This window comes from Rhinopithecus roxellana, chromosome 5 (assembly GCF_007565055.1).
Source record: "Rhinopithecus roxellana isolate Shanxi Qingling chromosome 5, ASM756505v1, whole genome shotgun sequence".
Classification (NCBI taxonomy): domain Eukaryota; kingdom Metazoa; phylum Chordata; class Mammalia; order Primates; family Cercopithecidae; genus Rhinopithecus; species Rhinopithecus roxellana.
In genome coordinates, this window is record NC_044553.1 from 164,576,810 (window position 1) to 164,591,655 (window position 14,846).

Consider the following 14,846-nt stretch of genomic DNA (forward strand, 5'->3'; position numbering starts at 1 on the left):
TCTGCACTGGCTCTGCCGGCTCTGGTGTAGGTGGGACTTAGGAAGGTGTGGATGACCTGTGGCTAGGGTGGAAAGGAGGTGAGTGGGTCAGTGGGTCACCGGCCATGGAGTGGGCTCATCCAGGACGGTGGAGCACCCCTGGAGCCCTGAGCCCTCCCCGACACCATCCCTGGTCTTTCTCCGCAGCCTGCCACTGTGGGAGCCCTCGGCAGGGTGGAGCATACCTTCTAGGAGGCTGGCACTCCCCTGGGTTCATGAAGACAGAGCCTCCCACCCATTTTTGCAGGAGGCTTCATCCCTCAGCCCTTCCTGATGGCTTCCTGGGGATTCCGGATTCCCACGGGTTGATGAGAGGAGAGCGGAGGGGAGGAGGGGCAGGAGTGGGTCCTAGGGAAGGGGGCGCTCGGGCTGGGGTCCCTGGAAAGAAGTTCCTGGCTCCTGGGGGCCAATCAGGCGGGCGTCCTTTCTGTCCACACCCTGAGGGTCCCGGCAGGAGCCGGGTGGGGGAACAGTAAGGAGAGGGCCTGTGTCCTGTCCTCCCCAGTCCTCCAGACAGGGTGGGGGCTGAGGGGTCCTCCCCAGGGCATGGCCAGGCAGTGACTCCGGTGTGGGGTTGTCGGGCGTTGTGGACTGGCCTGGGAGGTGCGGGGCGCAGAGCAGGAGGGGCGGACTCAGGTGTGGGATGGCCCGGTCATCCCTGTGTTCATGCCATTTTCTGCCCTGGGCACCTTCACTGAACTGCAGCAAGGATGGGGGTGGTCTCCCAGCCTGCAGCCTGCCTGGGGTCTGCTCTGGGCCTGGAACTGGGGACGGGAGCCATCCTGGAGGTCAGCAACCTCCTCGGAGAGCAGGAGGAGACCAGGCCAGCCCCTAGCAGGGGAGGCAGTGGGGATTTTGTCAGGGTCTGTGTTATGGGAACCAATACCCAGAAGTTACAGTGACAGATGCCCCAGCAATATGTCCTGTCAACAGCCGTCTGCCCACTTGTCTTAGCCACGGCCTGGGAGGGTGCTGTGTTTCTGGCAGGCCCAGCCCTTGACCTTCCTTGCAGGGATGAGGCCCTGAGAAGCTGAGCTGCTGGTGTTACTCGAAGAGGTCTCCCGGGCAGGGGGATGGGGATTAATCGAGTGGCCTGGGTGGGGTCGGACCCTTCTGCCACTCAGGGTTTGGTATCTCTGGCTGATCCCCATGCCCAGGTTCTGCCGGGGTACACACAATGCTCTGGGCCCACTGCCTGGGCTCCCCGCCTCGTTTCCAGGGGGTTGGGTGGTGCTCCAAGCCTCAGTTTCCCCACTGTGGAGGGGATGCTGCTGGAGGGATGAGGATCGTAGAGCACAGCCTGGCAGCTTCAGTGCCCGCTGCCCCTGCAAACCTGGGCTGTGGGATGGGCAGGCTTCCCCATCAGAGCTGGGCCTGCCAGGGGCACAGCACCCTCACATGCCCACACTGGGGGCTCCGTGGCTCTGTGACTCCGTGGCTTGGTGGTGCTGCCTGCACCTCTCAGGGCTGGAAGCTGCCTTTCCCCGCCAGCCTTTGGTTTCTATCTCAGTCATCCCTGCCCTGGAGCACAGACCTCCCACTGAGGGAACCCTCCCCACAGAGGGCCAGAGGGCAGACAATGGTAGCCTTGAGAGCCCCAGGAGAAGCAGGTGAGCTGGAGGCCTGGGGCTGCGCGGCAGGGGCCTGTCTAGTTGGCCTGGTTGCTGCTGTGGGCGGCACCACTGTGGTAACCGTAGCTGTATCCACCACAGCCTGACACCCCCTGACAATAACCACACCTGGAACTGGAGGCAGGGCTGTGAGGAGGAGCTTCCCAGGGAACAGGGAGGGTCCGGACAGCTGTGCCAGGAGCCCCCAGGGCTGGGGAGGCGGTGGGCTACTTAGGTACCAGACATGCACAGTGTTCCCATGGAGAGGCCTCTGCAGCCTCCTGGGCTCTGGGACAGGCCTCGGGTCAGCAGGAGGCTGGGTGCTCCCCCGGCATGTGCTCTCCTGTGCTCCTCACCGGTGAGCTCCTATGCAGCCCAGTGCGGGCCCAGCTCCAGTGTCCACTCCTGTCAGCCTGGCTGAGGGTCCAGGCAGAATTGGGCATGAACTCCATTTTAGGGGCCTCAGAGACTCTCTACCGCTCTACCTGGGGCTGGGGGCTCCATAAGCCGTCTTTGCCAGGTGGGGACATCAATGGCAGGTGCGTCTGTAGTGGCAGGTGAGGGGGACTGTCTGGGGCCTGGCCCTACGGAGCACAGTGGCCTCTCAGAGGAGGGTGTGTGGGAATCCTGCCTGTTGGGAGCCTGGGGGACGCTGTCCTCTTGATTCCAGCCAGGATGGGAATCCAGGCAATTGGCAGGAGCTGCTGGAAGGGGGCTGGTGTCTATAGCAATTCCAGGCTCCAGGAGTTGGCTGTTGGAACCGGGGCATCTGTTGGGACAGGGTCTGGTGCGGCTGGCGGGGAAGGGCCAGGACACCTGTGGTCATCAGTGAGGTCACCTCAGAGCCCTCTGAAGCCCCTGTTTGGAGGCACACGGTGTGCAGGGCACCAGCCCATGGGCTGAGATGGTCGGGGTGTCCCTAGAGGCCGAGGGTCTGGGCAAAACTCTCAGACCCGGCTCTTCTGGTCCTGGAAAGCTCCGAGCCGAGGAGTGTGCGTAAACCCTGGGTGTCCGGCTGGTTTTTGCCACTGGGTTCATCACTGTGGTAGCTGCTACCGTAGTCACACAGTGAGAAGGCCTTTCACAAAAAGCCCCTGAATGTGGCCAGAGGCCTTTCCCACCCAGGCCTTCTTCCAGGCGTCGGGGGCCCCCATTGACAGTGGTGCTGCGTCCTGGGGATCTCAGGCCTTTCTGAATCTTTTCTGTCTGCCATCGAGGGCAGGTGGAGCTGACTCACCCTCCCAGGCTCCCCCCTCCAGGAGGGGCTGAGGTGACCTCCAGTGGAGAGTGTGCAGGAGTCAGGCCTCCTGGAGTTTGAGCCCTGGGGCAGGTGCAGGGGGTGGGACGCCTTTTAGGGGTCTGGGAAGGGCTGGACTGTGGAGCAGTCCCCATGGGCCATCTTGTGCTCTGGGGCCGATCCAGATGTGGGTTCCTGCTCTGATGCCACTGAGGACCGTCCTGGAAGAGGGTGGCCACTGGGGAGAGAGACAGGGATTTCTGGAAGGTTCTTTGTCTCTGACTGTGGGGGTGAGTCTTCTGTTGGCTTCCCCGGTGAGATCTGGAAACCAGCAAGACTCAGGACAGTCGGGCAGGATGAGCGACGCCCAGCTCTGTCTGTCCCTGGGAATGTCTTCTGTCTTGGAAATGACCCAGGAGAGTCTCAGGCATCAGGGCCAGGCAGGCCAGGGACCACAGGGGCAGGGACAGTGCACAGGGCCAGCCCCACCCTCCTGGTGCTCCTACTCAAAAATGGGGGACTCACAGGCTCTACACATGTGGCCCAGCCTTGAGGGAGGGGCTTCCGGGACCAGTGGCTGGACGGCAGCAGTTGGTGCTGTGAGGCTGGCCCTGTCCCCATCTGGACTGGTGTTGGAAGGCAGCAGTGGTGCAGACCCCTTGGAGCAAGGTCTGTGACCTATGGGGTGACCTTGACCATCTGTTTCCTGGTCTCTGGGGCTGGCGGGCTGGAGCCCAGCATGGTCACGCGTGGGCCTGTCCATCGTGCCTGCGGCCCTGTGGGTTTGGGTCACGGGCTGCACTGCTGTGGTGGCCACCACACCCATGGTGCTGTGTCCTGGATCAGAATCCTAACATGGCACGCGGCAGACCCCCGTGGGGAGGGCTGTGGCAGGAGGCTCCCGGGGATGGGTTTTTGATGGACTCTGTGCCACTGTGGTAGTCATAACCACCACTATAGTAATACCACAGTGACACAGACCTCACTTCAAACCTACCCAGGCCTGAGGAAACCCGGGATGTCCAGGGCTGACCTGAGGAGGCAGCGGAGCCCTGAGGGGAGGCTGTGGGCCCAGCGTTCTCAGGTCTGCTGCGGGGACACCCGGGTCTGCCCCTCGCTGAGGTGGACAGTGTCCGTGCCCACCTGTGTCCTGAGGCTCCGTTTCAGGCTGGCATCTGTTCCTACTGTCCCGACCCACCCCATGGCCCTGTCCTTTCAGGTTCATTAATTGTCCCCAAGTCACGCAGGCATCACTCTGGGGCTTTTTATGTTCCCAGGACCCCCAGGTGCCTCCACCCAGAAAGGTGAGATGTGGGAGAGTCCCAGAGTCATTCCCCAACCCTGGATGAGCCTCTGCAGCCTCAGTGCTACTCAGGTTCCAGCCTGACCTGGAGCATGTGCAGGTGAGGCCCGCGGCCAGGTGAGTTCCAGGACAGGTTAAACCCAGGTCAGGAGAGGTCCAGGTGAGTTGAGGCCCAGGTCAGGTGAAGCTCGGGACAGGCCAGGTCCAGGCCAGGTGAGGCCCAGGTCAGGAGAAGCTCAGGTCAAGTGAGGTCCAGATCAGGGGAGGCTCATGTGGATGTGTGAGGTTTCCATAGTTTTCTCTGATGCTGACCCTGCCTGGTGTCCCTGCCCCTCCTCCCAGCCCCCGCTCTGTGCCTGCCGGATGGATGGTGGCCACTGCCCAGGTGGTGCTGGCTGTGGAGGAGCTGGGCTCTGTCTCCCTCTGCACCGGCATCCCTCTCAGGCTCTGGCCGGGGAGTGTGGCTGAGTTGCTTCTCTCTGGAGTTCACTGACTGTGCCGTCCTCGGGGCTCTGTGCTTGCTCCACGTCAGTCCCCAGGAGCTGCCAGCAGGTACCGGGCTGCCCTGCCACACGGTGAGCCTGCAGCCTGTCCGGGGATGCTCAGGGAGGTGAGTGTTGCCACACATCAGGCCTTTTCTCTTTAAAGTCGTTTCTTTGGGGATACATCATCGATGACTCATATACTAAGTGTACGTCTGTATCATTGTACAATTGCCTGCGTCATCATTTATTTATGCAACCTGGGTTAATGTCTTTGCTATTATGAACAGTGCCGGAGTGAGAATTTTCTAAACACAGCTGTGTGCATTTTCCTCTTCTTGCAATTTAGAAATTTAACTACTATTTTCAAGATACTGTAATGTAATTGTTCTGTTCTTGTTAGGAGACTTGCCAGCCCTGTGCGTCTCAGTTCATACCCTCTTCCTTCCCCAGTGGAAGTAACCACTACTTTGATTATGTGATTATCATGTTCTTGGTTTTCTTTATGGTTTTCTAACTGGGAAATGTATCCCTTAAAAAGAGAGTTCATTTAGCTGGGCGTACATTTTATTTAGAAGAAATCACATTGAAAGTATTTTTTGGAGCTTCCGTTGTTACTCCAATTACTCAGCATTGTCGTGAACTCAACTGCAGAGTCGCTCCTAACCCTGTACTGTTGTCCTCGTGGCTGTCTGGGTTTGCATTGCATGAACCTGCCATTGTTTATTTGCCTGTTCTCCTTCAGATGAATGTTTGCTTTGTTCTCAATTTGGGCCTATGACAATCAGTTGTTCTGCACACACATCTTTGCCCATGACGCTCTCAGGGAGGGCTCTGGGGGTGGCATTGCTTGCAGGGTTCTGTTTTGTCACAGGGAGTTCCTGCCAGTGCTTTTCAGAGTGTCTGTGCCCAGCAGCAATGCCTGAAGGTGCCCACTGAACTTTGCCCTTGCATCAGGCACTTTCTGTGTGCTTGCTTCTGTGCTGCTCCACATTCAGGAGAATTTATTCAGATCTGTGCTGCAAATCCATCCCACTGATTCTCTCTTCATCTGTGTCTACATCAGCTGTTAAGCATCCCATGATGCAGCAGTGTGGGCACAGGGCAAACTTTTGAATGATGACAGCGTAGGATAGCGGCTGCTCCTCCTTCCCTCTGCCCTTCCCACAGACTGTCCTCCTGGGCTCACTCCCAGGCATTGATTCCAAACTCTGGTTTATGGAATTATCTGCACAGGAAAGCAGAAGCAGCAAAAGGCCCTACTCAGGCTCTGGCTGCATCCCCTTTTGCACACCCACCAAAGCTCTTTCCTTGGGGCCTGTGTTCAGCTGCCTCTCATTTTCTGTTTACTCTGCTCGCTGGCTGGTGGGGGTGATATATGGGGGGGAGTCTGGTGCGTTTTGGGCATTGATGGACACCCCTAGACCCTACTTCCCAGAAGCTGCCCCCAGCCCCTCAGCCCCAGAAGTGGGTGTGTTTGAAGTAGGGCTTTGGGAATGGGGCTGTGTCACTGTGGGTGTAGCAGCTACCACCACTGCAGTATTCTCACAGTGACACGAGCCCCCACAATATCCTCCTGTTCCTGTGGGTATCACCGAGTCCCGTCTTGCTGGCTCTGGCTGGCTCTCCTGCTGAGACTGTGGATTCCAGGGGGTTTTTGTCTGAAACTCGTGTGTCTTGGAGAGGACTCTGAGCCCAGCGCTGTACAGGGGGCTTCTCCTTTGTCCTGGGGGAGTTTCATGGACCCTGTTTTTGCTCAAGGCAAGCACTTGCTGGTGAAGGAGACATCCCCTCCTCTTTCTCAGGAGCCCCTGCTGATGCTGTTACCTGGTGTTTCTTGATACTGGTGCTGGGGGCTCAGCAGTCTCTGCCCTGGTCCAGCTGGGAATGTGGGTGTGTCCTGTTTACATGGGGTGTTGTGGGGCCACCAGTGAGGGGCTCGGGATGTCAGCGGCTGGTCTCTGTCCCTGAGGTCTGGGCTCGGGCTCACTGCTCCCCTGCCTCCGGGTCTGGCAATGACTCCGTTAGTATCCATCCGCCTCCAGGGATGTTTGGTGTTAGACTCTGCTGACTGGGTGGCTGCAGGTCTCTTCCCAGGAGAGGCCTGGAGAGGGCCACGATGTCTGGGAGCCCTGCATTCTCCCGTGATGTTGCTGCCTGGATCCCTCGTCTTTAAAGGGAGTGCTGAGCCTCCCTGCAGGTGCGGGCAGTGAGAGACACAGGCGGACGTGTGTCAAGGTGTTGGAGGCCGATTTCTTTCAGTGCCTTCTGCCTGTGGAAGGGCTGAGCTCCCTGCTTCTGTGCACAGGATGCTGCCCTGTAAATGGGCAGTGAGGGCAAGGGCCCAGGCCTGCATGGGAAAGACTTGGGTGAGCCTTTGTCCTGGAAATACAACAGCCGGGCTGAGAGGGGAGCGGGGCCGGAGTAGCCAGGAGGAAGGTAAGGGCATGGGCCGTGTGTGGGTGGGAGTGCAGGGTCAGTGCCATGGCTCAGGGGCTCCAGGAGATGAAGAGCTTGAGTTGTGATCAGGACAGGGCATGGGATGGGCACAGGCTGGAGAAATTGATGCTCTGCAGCAGAAGAGGGGAAGGCCTGCAGGTGCAGGGTTGGCCTAGTGGGAGTGTCTGGAGGGAGGGACAGGGGTCTGGGTGGAGACCAGGGTGGGGATTACAGGGACAGGACCCCAGGGTTGTCTGTGTGGGCGGCAAGAGCAGCAGGGGAGAAAGGGCCAAAGGCAGGGTCTGGTCTTCTCAGGGTGGGGCTGCAGGGATGGGACCCCAGGGTTGTCTGGGTGGGCAGCAATAGCAGTGGGGTAGAAAGGGCTGGGGGCAGGGTCAGGGTCTCCCCAGGGTGTGGGCTGCAGGGAGGGGCTGCACAGGCTGTTTCCCTGAAGGAGGGAGGAGGGAGGGATCACAGAGGCACTGGGAGTAAACGGAGAAGGAAATGGCAGTGACCTGAGAGCCAGGTGGTCCCGGTTTGGGGTTGAACTGTGTGGGAACAGCTTCCTGGCCTGTGTGTAAGTGGAAGGGGGAGGGCGCTGAGGTCTGGGGCAGGAAGCAGTGGTAACAAGGCAGGTCCTGGCCCTGCGGGTCTGGGGCTTCTCTTCTTCCTGTGAGCTGTGTTGGTGGCTCCTGCGGGAGGTGCCCTGGACCTGTGGTCTGGTGGGGCCCAGGCCTCCCAGGGATAGCAGGGCAGCCGGGGCTGGAGGAACCTTAGGGGCCCAGGTCAGGGTGGCCCTGAACCACTGCTTCCACCTGTGACCAGGGCTGCTGTGGGGATCTCGGCATGAGACCCCTTTTCCGAGGAGGGGAGGCACGTGAGTGAGACCCTAAGTCCATATCCCATGTGGGCTTGTCCCCCCTGCAGAGCCGCTGGACAGGGGTGGGTGGGGTGTGCAGGTGGGGGTGGGGAGTGGGGAACCCAGCCCCTCCCAGATTCGCCCTGCTCTGCTCCAGAGTGTGGGCTTGGGCACTGCAGGAATGGACGGGCCTGGGCTGCCTGGGGTGCCTGAGGTGGCTGCCTTTCCAGAGTGGGGACTGAGGCCCATTGTGGTCCTGGGGAGGAGCCTGAAGGGGGCTCTGTGGAGGACCTTCCTTGGACTGGTGCCCCTCTCTTGGGGAGGACATGGGGTCCAGCTGAGAGGAAGGGGCGTGGGCCACCTCCTTGGGATCCTCCTGGGGCCACCTCAGCCTGGGGGCTCTGTGCTTGGCGACCTGCCAGAAGTTTCTCCTGGCCCAGATCCCAAAGTCAGTACTGCACCAGGGCAGGAAGGAAGGGTCTGTTGCCTGGTTGAGGTCGGGCCCACAGTGGTGTCCCCTAAGCCCGAGTCTGCTCCCAAGTGCTCGCCCCGCAGCAGGCCCCAAGTGAGGACAGAGATGGGACGGGAGTCATCAGGGTCGGGTCCCGCAGGGTATTGGTGTGTCTCTCTTCCTGGAGTCGGCTCTGGATGTGGGATTTGTGCCTGGGCTGCCTGGGGTTGATGTTGGGAGGCGCCAGCTGATCCCCGTCTCTCTGAGGACACTTGTCAGAACGGGTCAGCTCCAGCCAGGGGCCCTTGGGCCAGGGCAGAAGGATGGGATCAAGCCCCTGCCCCAACCCGCCGGAGCCCCCGGCCATTGTCCTCCCATCCAGTGGGGACACCGTGGGGCTCCGGGTGCCGGGGGGTCATGGGAGCCGGCAGGACATGGGTTCGGGCGGCTGCTCCCCTCTCTGGCTGGGCCTCTGGCAGTGGCCGCGGGACAGTTTTGGACTGCAGCTTTTCTCACAGTGGTCGTTCCAGCTATACCCACCGTGACTCGGGGCTGTTCAGAATCCAACCAGGTGGCCTGAGCTTTGGGGCCTCCTAGGGGGGGCTGGGCTGCTGGGTGGGATCTCCTTTGTGGGCTCTGGAGGCTGTGACTTGTTTTAGGTGTAGGGTGAGTACTGGGAGCCCCAGCTAGCTGGACACCCACAGAGACTGGGGCCTGCACACATTCCACCCCAGTGTGTGCGGTTGGCCCAGGCCCCTCTGGGCAGGTCGGCCTCAATGGGGAGGGTGCTCGGGCCCTGCCAGCTCCTCCTTGGGGTAGAGGAGACCCATCTCCTCGCCCTAGATCCCCCCAGGCTGCCCCTCTTCTTGCAGAAATGCAGGACAGGGTGTGGTGCCCTAGACGGGAGACATCTGATGCCTGGGTGTCAGATGGGGTCTCAGATCCTAAACCTGTCCTGCCTGCTCTGTCTGCGTTCCGCTGACTTGGGACGGGGTTTCTGGCCCGGCACGTGTCACTGTGGTTCCAGCTGCCGCTATACCCCACTGTGACACAGACATCTTCAGAAACCTCCTGGTCTGTTTGGGGGCCTTCCCTTGCTGAGCTCAGCGCCCCTTGGTCTTGTCTGGCCTTGACCAGGGCGTCCCTCAACCCTGGCTCTGGGAGGCCTGCTCCTCTGTCTTGTGTCTGCAGTAGGGGTCAGAGGCAGAGGCCAGCTGCCTCCCGGCCTGCAGAGGCTGGAGACAGGCGTTCCTCTCAGGGCGTGGGCTGGGCGGTCCTGGATGGAGCTGACGTCTGTGTTTGTATTGGGGGCCCCATATCCTGCTCCTCCATGGCTCTGAGCTCCCCCTGGCAGGACCTCCTTGGGGTCCTGAGTCTGTCCTGTCTGGGAGGGGCTGCCCCCAGGCCCGGCACTGCAGTGGAGGGCTCCCTGAGGGGCTTTTGGGTCTGGCCTGAGCCGCTGTGGGGGTATTCCACTGTGAGAGGGTCCCTGCACAGAATCTCCCATCCTGCTTGTCCTCCCAGAGCCTGGAGGGGCGGGATCCAGGGGTCCCATAGAAGGATCCTGGACCCAGGGGAGGAGGCCATGTTCACTGAACTCCCGTCCCTCCATCGTTCCCTCCCTGAAGCTGCCCTGGCGGCCCCCTTATACTCTGTCTGCACTGGCTCTGCCAGCTCTGGTGTAGGTGGGGCTTAGGAAGGTGTGGACGACCTGGAGGTGGGCGGGTCAGTGGGTCGCCAGCGGTGGGGGTTCACTGAGGATGGAGGAGCACTCGTGGGGCCCTGAGCCCTCTTGCACATCGTCACTGGTCTTTCTAAGGAAGAGACCACTACTACTCCTACTGCCCTCCTCCCACCACCTTGCCTAGTTCACAAGACAGGAGGAAAGTGAGAAAGAAACAAAAGTAAGATAAATAGCCAGACAACCTCGGCACCACCACCCGGCCCTAGGAGTTAAACAAAGTAATAATAATAACATCAACCCCTGGCCTAAACTACTTGTGTTATCTGTAAATTCCAGACACTGTATGAAAAAAAGCATTGTAAAACTTTCTGTTCTGTTAGCTGATGCATGTAGCCCCCAGTCACATTTCCCACGCTTGCTCGATTTATCACGACCCTTTCACGTGGACCCCTTAAAGTTGTAAGCCTTTAAAAAGGCCAAGTATTTCTTTCTCCGGGAGCTCGGTTCTTAAGACGCGAGTCTGCCGATGCTCCCGGCCGAATAAAAAACCTCTTCCTTCTTTAATTCAGTGTCTGAGGAGTTTTGTCTGCGGCTCGTCCTGCTACATTTCCCCGCAGCCTGCTACGGTGGGAGCCCTCGGCAGGGTGGACCATACTCCCCAGGAGGCTGGCACTTCCCTGGGTTCATGAAGACAGAGCCTCCCGCACAGTGGTGCAGCAGCTCCGCTTCCTCCCTCAGCCCTTCCTGATGGCTTCCTGGGCATACTGGATTCCCTTGGGGAGATGAGGAGGGCAGAGGGAAGGAGGGGCAGGCTGGGTCCTAGGTTAGGGGGCGCTCGGGCTGGGGTCCCTAGAGAGAAGTTCCTGCCTCCTGGGGGTCGATCAGGCAAGCGTCTTTTCTGTCCACATACCAGGGGTCCCAGGCAGAGGCAGGTGGGGGAACGGAAAGGAGAGGAGTTGTGTCCTGTCCTCCCCAGTCCTCCATACTGGGTGGGGGCTGAGGGGTCCTCTCCAGAGCATGGCCAGGCAGTGACTCTGGTGTGGGGTTGTCGGACGTTGCGGACTGGCCTGGGGGGTGCTGTGTTTCGGGCAGGCCCAGACCTTGACCTTCCTTGCAGGGGTGAGGCCCTGAGAAGCTGAGCTGCTGGTGGTACTCGAAGAGGTCTCCAGGGCAGGGGGATGGGGATTAATCGAGTGGCCTGGGTGGGGTCGGACCCTTCTGCCACTCAGGGTTTGGCATCTCTTGCTGATCCCGTGCCCAGGTTCTGCCGGGGTACACACAATGCTCCGGGCCCACTGCCTGGGCTCCCCGCCTCATTTCCGGGGGTTGGGTGGTGATCCAAGCCTCAGTTTCCCCACTGTGGAGGGGATGCTGCTGGAGGGATGAGGAGCATAGAGCACAGCCTGGCAGCTTCAGTGCCCGCTGCCCCTGCGGACCTGGGCTGTGGGACGGGCAGGCTTCCCCATCAGGGCTGGGCCTGCCAGGGGCACAGCACCCTCACATGCCCACACTGGGGGCTCCGTGGCTCTGTGACTCCGTGGCTTGGTGGTGCTGCCTGCACTTCTCAGGGCTGGAAGCTGCCTTTCCCTGCCAGCCTTTGGTTTCTATCTCAGTCATCCCTGCCCTGGAGCACAGACCTCCCACTGAGGGAACCCTCCCCACAGAGGGCCAGAGGGCAGACAATGGCAGCCTTGAGAGCCCCAGGAGAAGCAGGTGAGCTGGAGGCCTGGGGCTGCGCGGCAGGGGCCTGTCTAGTTGGCCTGGTTGCTGCTGTGGGCGGCACCACTGTGGTAACTGTACCCACTGTATCCCCCACAGCCTGACACCCCCTGACAATAACCACACCTGGAACTGGAGGCGGAGCTGTGAGGAGGAGCTTCCCAGGGAACAGGGAGGGCCCAGACAGCTGTGCCAGGGGCCCCCAGGGCTGGGGAGGCAGGGGGGCTGCTCAGGGACCAGACATGCACAGTGTCCCCATGGAGAGGCCTCTGCAGCCTCCTGGGCTCTGGGACAGGCCTCCGGTCAGCAGGAGGCTGGGTGCTCCCCCGGCATGTGCTCTCCTGTCTCCTCACTGGTGAGCTCCTATGTGACCCAGTGCGGGCCCAGCTCCAGTGTCCACAGCTGTCAGCCCAGCCAAGGGTCCAGGCAGAAGTGGGCATGGGCTCCTTCTTAGGGGCCTTGGAGACTCTGTGGCTGTACCTGGGGCTGGGGGCTCCATGAGTGGTCTTTGCCAGGTGGGGATGTCAAAGGCAGGAGTTTCTACGTGGGCAGGTGAGGGGGACTGTCTGGGGCCTGGCCCTACGGAGCACAGTGGCCTCTCAGAGGAGGGTGTGTGGGAGTCCTGCCTGTTGGGAGCCTGGGGGACGCTGTCCTCTTGATTCCAGCCAGGATGGGAATCCAGGCAATTGGCAGGAGGTGCTGGAAGATGGCTGGTGTCTATAGCAATTCCAGGCCCCAGGAATTGGCTGTTGGAACTGGGCCAGCTCTCGGACAGGGTCTGTTACAGGTGGAGGGAAAGGGGCCAGGACACCTGTTATCAGTGAGGTCACCTCAGAGTCCTCTGAAGCCCCTGTCTGGGGGTACACGGTGTGCAGGGGCACCAACCCATGGGCTGTGATGGCCCGGGTGTCCCTAGAGGCCGAAGGTCTGGCCACAAACTGTGGGCCCGGCTATCATGGTCCTGGAGAGCTCTGAGCCGAGGCGTGTGCATGGCCCCTGGGTGTCCGGCCAGTTTTTGTCTCTGGTTTCATCACTGTGGTAGTTACCGTATTCACACAGTAGGAGGGCCCTACACAAAAAGTGCTTGAGTGTGGCCACAGGCCTTTCCCACGCAGGCCCTGGTGCTGTGGCCACAGGCCTTTCCCACGCAGGCCCTGGTGCAGGCGTCTGGGGCCCCCATTGACAGTGGTGCTGCGTCCTGGGGATCTCAGGCCTTTCTGAATCTTCCACGTCTGCCATCCAGGGCAGGTGGATCTGATTCACCCTCCTGGGCTCCTGTCCCCTCCAGGAGGGGCTGAGGTGACGTCTGTCAGGAGAGTGTGTAGGAGTCAGGCCTCCTGGAGTTTGAGCCCTGGGGCAGGTGCAGAGGGTGGGACTCCTTTTAGGGGTCTGGGAAGGGCTGCGCTGTGGGGCTGTCCCCATGGGCCATCTTGTGTGCTGGGGGCCGTCCCGATCCAGATGTGGGTTCCTGCTGTGATGCCGCCAAGGACTGTCCTGGAAGCGGATGCCCACTGGTGAGTGAGACAGGGATTTCTGGAAGGTTCTTTGTCTCTGACTGTGGGGATGAGTCCTCTGTTGGCTTCCCCGGTGAGATCTGGAAAGCAGCAGGACTCAGGACGGCCGGGCAGGATGAGTGATGCCCAGTTCTGGCTGTCCTGGGGAATGTCTTCTGTGTTAGAAATGACCCAGGAGAGGCTCAGGCCTCAGGGCCAGGCAGGCCAGGGACCACAGGGGCAGGAACAGTGCACAGGGCCAGCCCCCCGTTCCTGTTGCCCCTACTCAGACATGGGGGGCTCTCAGGGTCCAGACATGTGGCCCAGCCTTGAGGGAGGGGCTTCCAGGACCGCTGGCCGGACAGCAGTGGATGGTGCTGTGGGGTCGACCCTGTCCCTATCTGGATCGGTGTTGGAGGGCAGCAGCAGCGCGGACCCCTCGCTGCCAGGTCTGGCTGACCTTTAGGGTGACCTGGCCATCTGTTTCCTGGTCTCTGGGGCTGGTGAGCTGGAGCCCAGCGTGGCCACTCGTGGCTTGTCTGTCATGCCTGCTGCCCTGTGGGTTTGGTCATGTGTTGTACTGCTTTGGCAGCCAGCACACCTGTGGTGCTGTGGCCCCGATAAAACATCCTGTGACAAAGGCACGCGGCGGTTCCCCGCAGGGAGGGCTGTGGGGGGAGGCTCCCAGGGATGGGTTTTTGATGGACTCCGTGACACTGTGGTCATAATATTCCCTCCAATACCACAGTGACACAGACCTCATTCCAAACCCACCCAGGCCTGGGGAAACCCAAGACGTCCAGGGCTGACCTGAGGAGGCAGCAAAGCCCCGAGGGGAGGCTGTGGGCCCAGCGCTCTCAGGTCTGCTGCGGGGACACTCGGGTCTGCCCCTCGCTGAGGTGGACAGTGTCCGTGGCCACCTGTGTCCTGGGGTTCCACCTCAGTCTTGGGTCAGTCGCTACCGGCTCCGTGGCCACCTGTGTCCTGAGGCTCCACCTCAGTCTTGGGTCAGTCGCTACCGGCTCCGTGGCCACCTGTGTCCTGTGGCTCCACCTCAGTCTTGGGTCAGTCGCTACCGGCTCCGTGGCCACCCGTGTCCTGAGGCTCCACCTCAGTCTTGGGTCAGTCGCTACCGGCTCCGTGGCCACCCGTGTCCTGTGGCTCCACCTCAGTCTTGGGTCAGTCGCTACCGGCTCCGTGGCCACCCGTGTCCTGAGGCTCCACCTCAGTCTTGGGTCAGTCGCTACCGGCTCCGTGGCCACCCGTGTCCTGGGGTTCCACCTCAGTCTTGGGTCAGTCGCTACCGGCTCCGTGGCCACCCGTGTCCTGGGGTTCCACCTCAGTCTTGGGTCAGTCGCTACCGGCTCCGTGGCCACCCGTGTCCTGGGGTTCCACCTCAGTCTTGGGTCAGTCGCTACCGGCTCCGTGGCCACCCGTGTCCTGGGGTTCCACCTCAGTCTTGGGTCAGTCGCTACCGGCTCCGTGGCCACCCGTGTCCTGGGGTTCCACCTCAGTCTTGGGTCAGTCGCT

The 14,846-nt window shown here is 61.0% G+C and overlaps 1 protein-coding gene and 1 gene segment (V, D, J or C); one reads left to right on the plus strand and one right to left on the minus strand.

Moving 5' to 3' along the window:
• The window catches only part of LOC104673310, a 167,610-nt gene that overhangs the window by 53,999 nt on the left and 98,765 nt on the right, over positions 1 to 14,846 (minus strand).
• The window catches only part of LOC104664690, a 49,179-nt gene continuing 41,844 nt past the window's right edge, over positions 7,512 to 14,846 (plus strand). The window contains exon 1 of the mRNA XM_030930475.1: positions 7,512 to 7,987. The gene's annotated coding sequence lies outside the window, so the exon portion shown is untranslated. The remainder of the gene's footprint in view (positions 7,988 to 14,846) is intronic.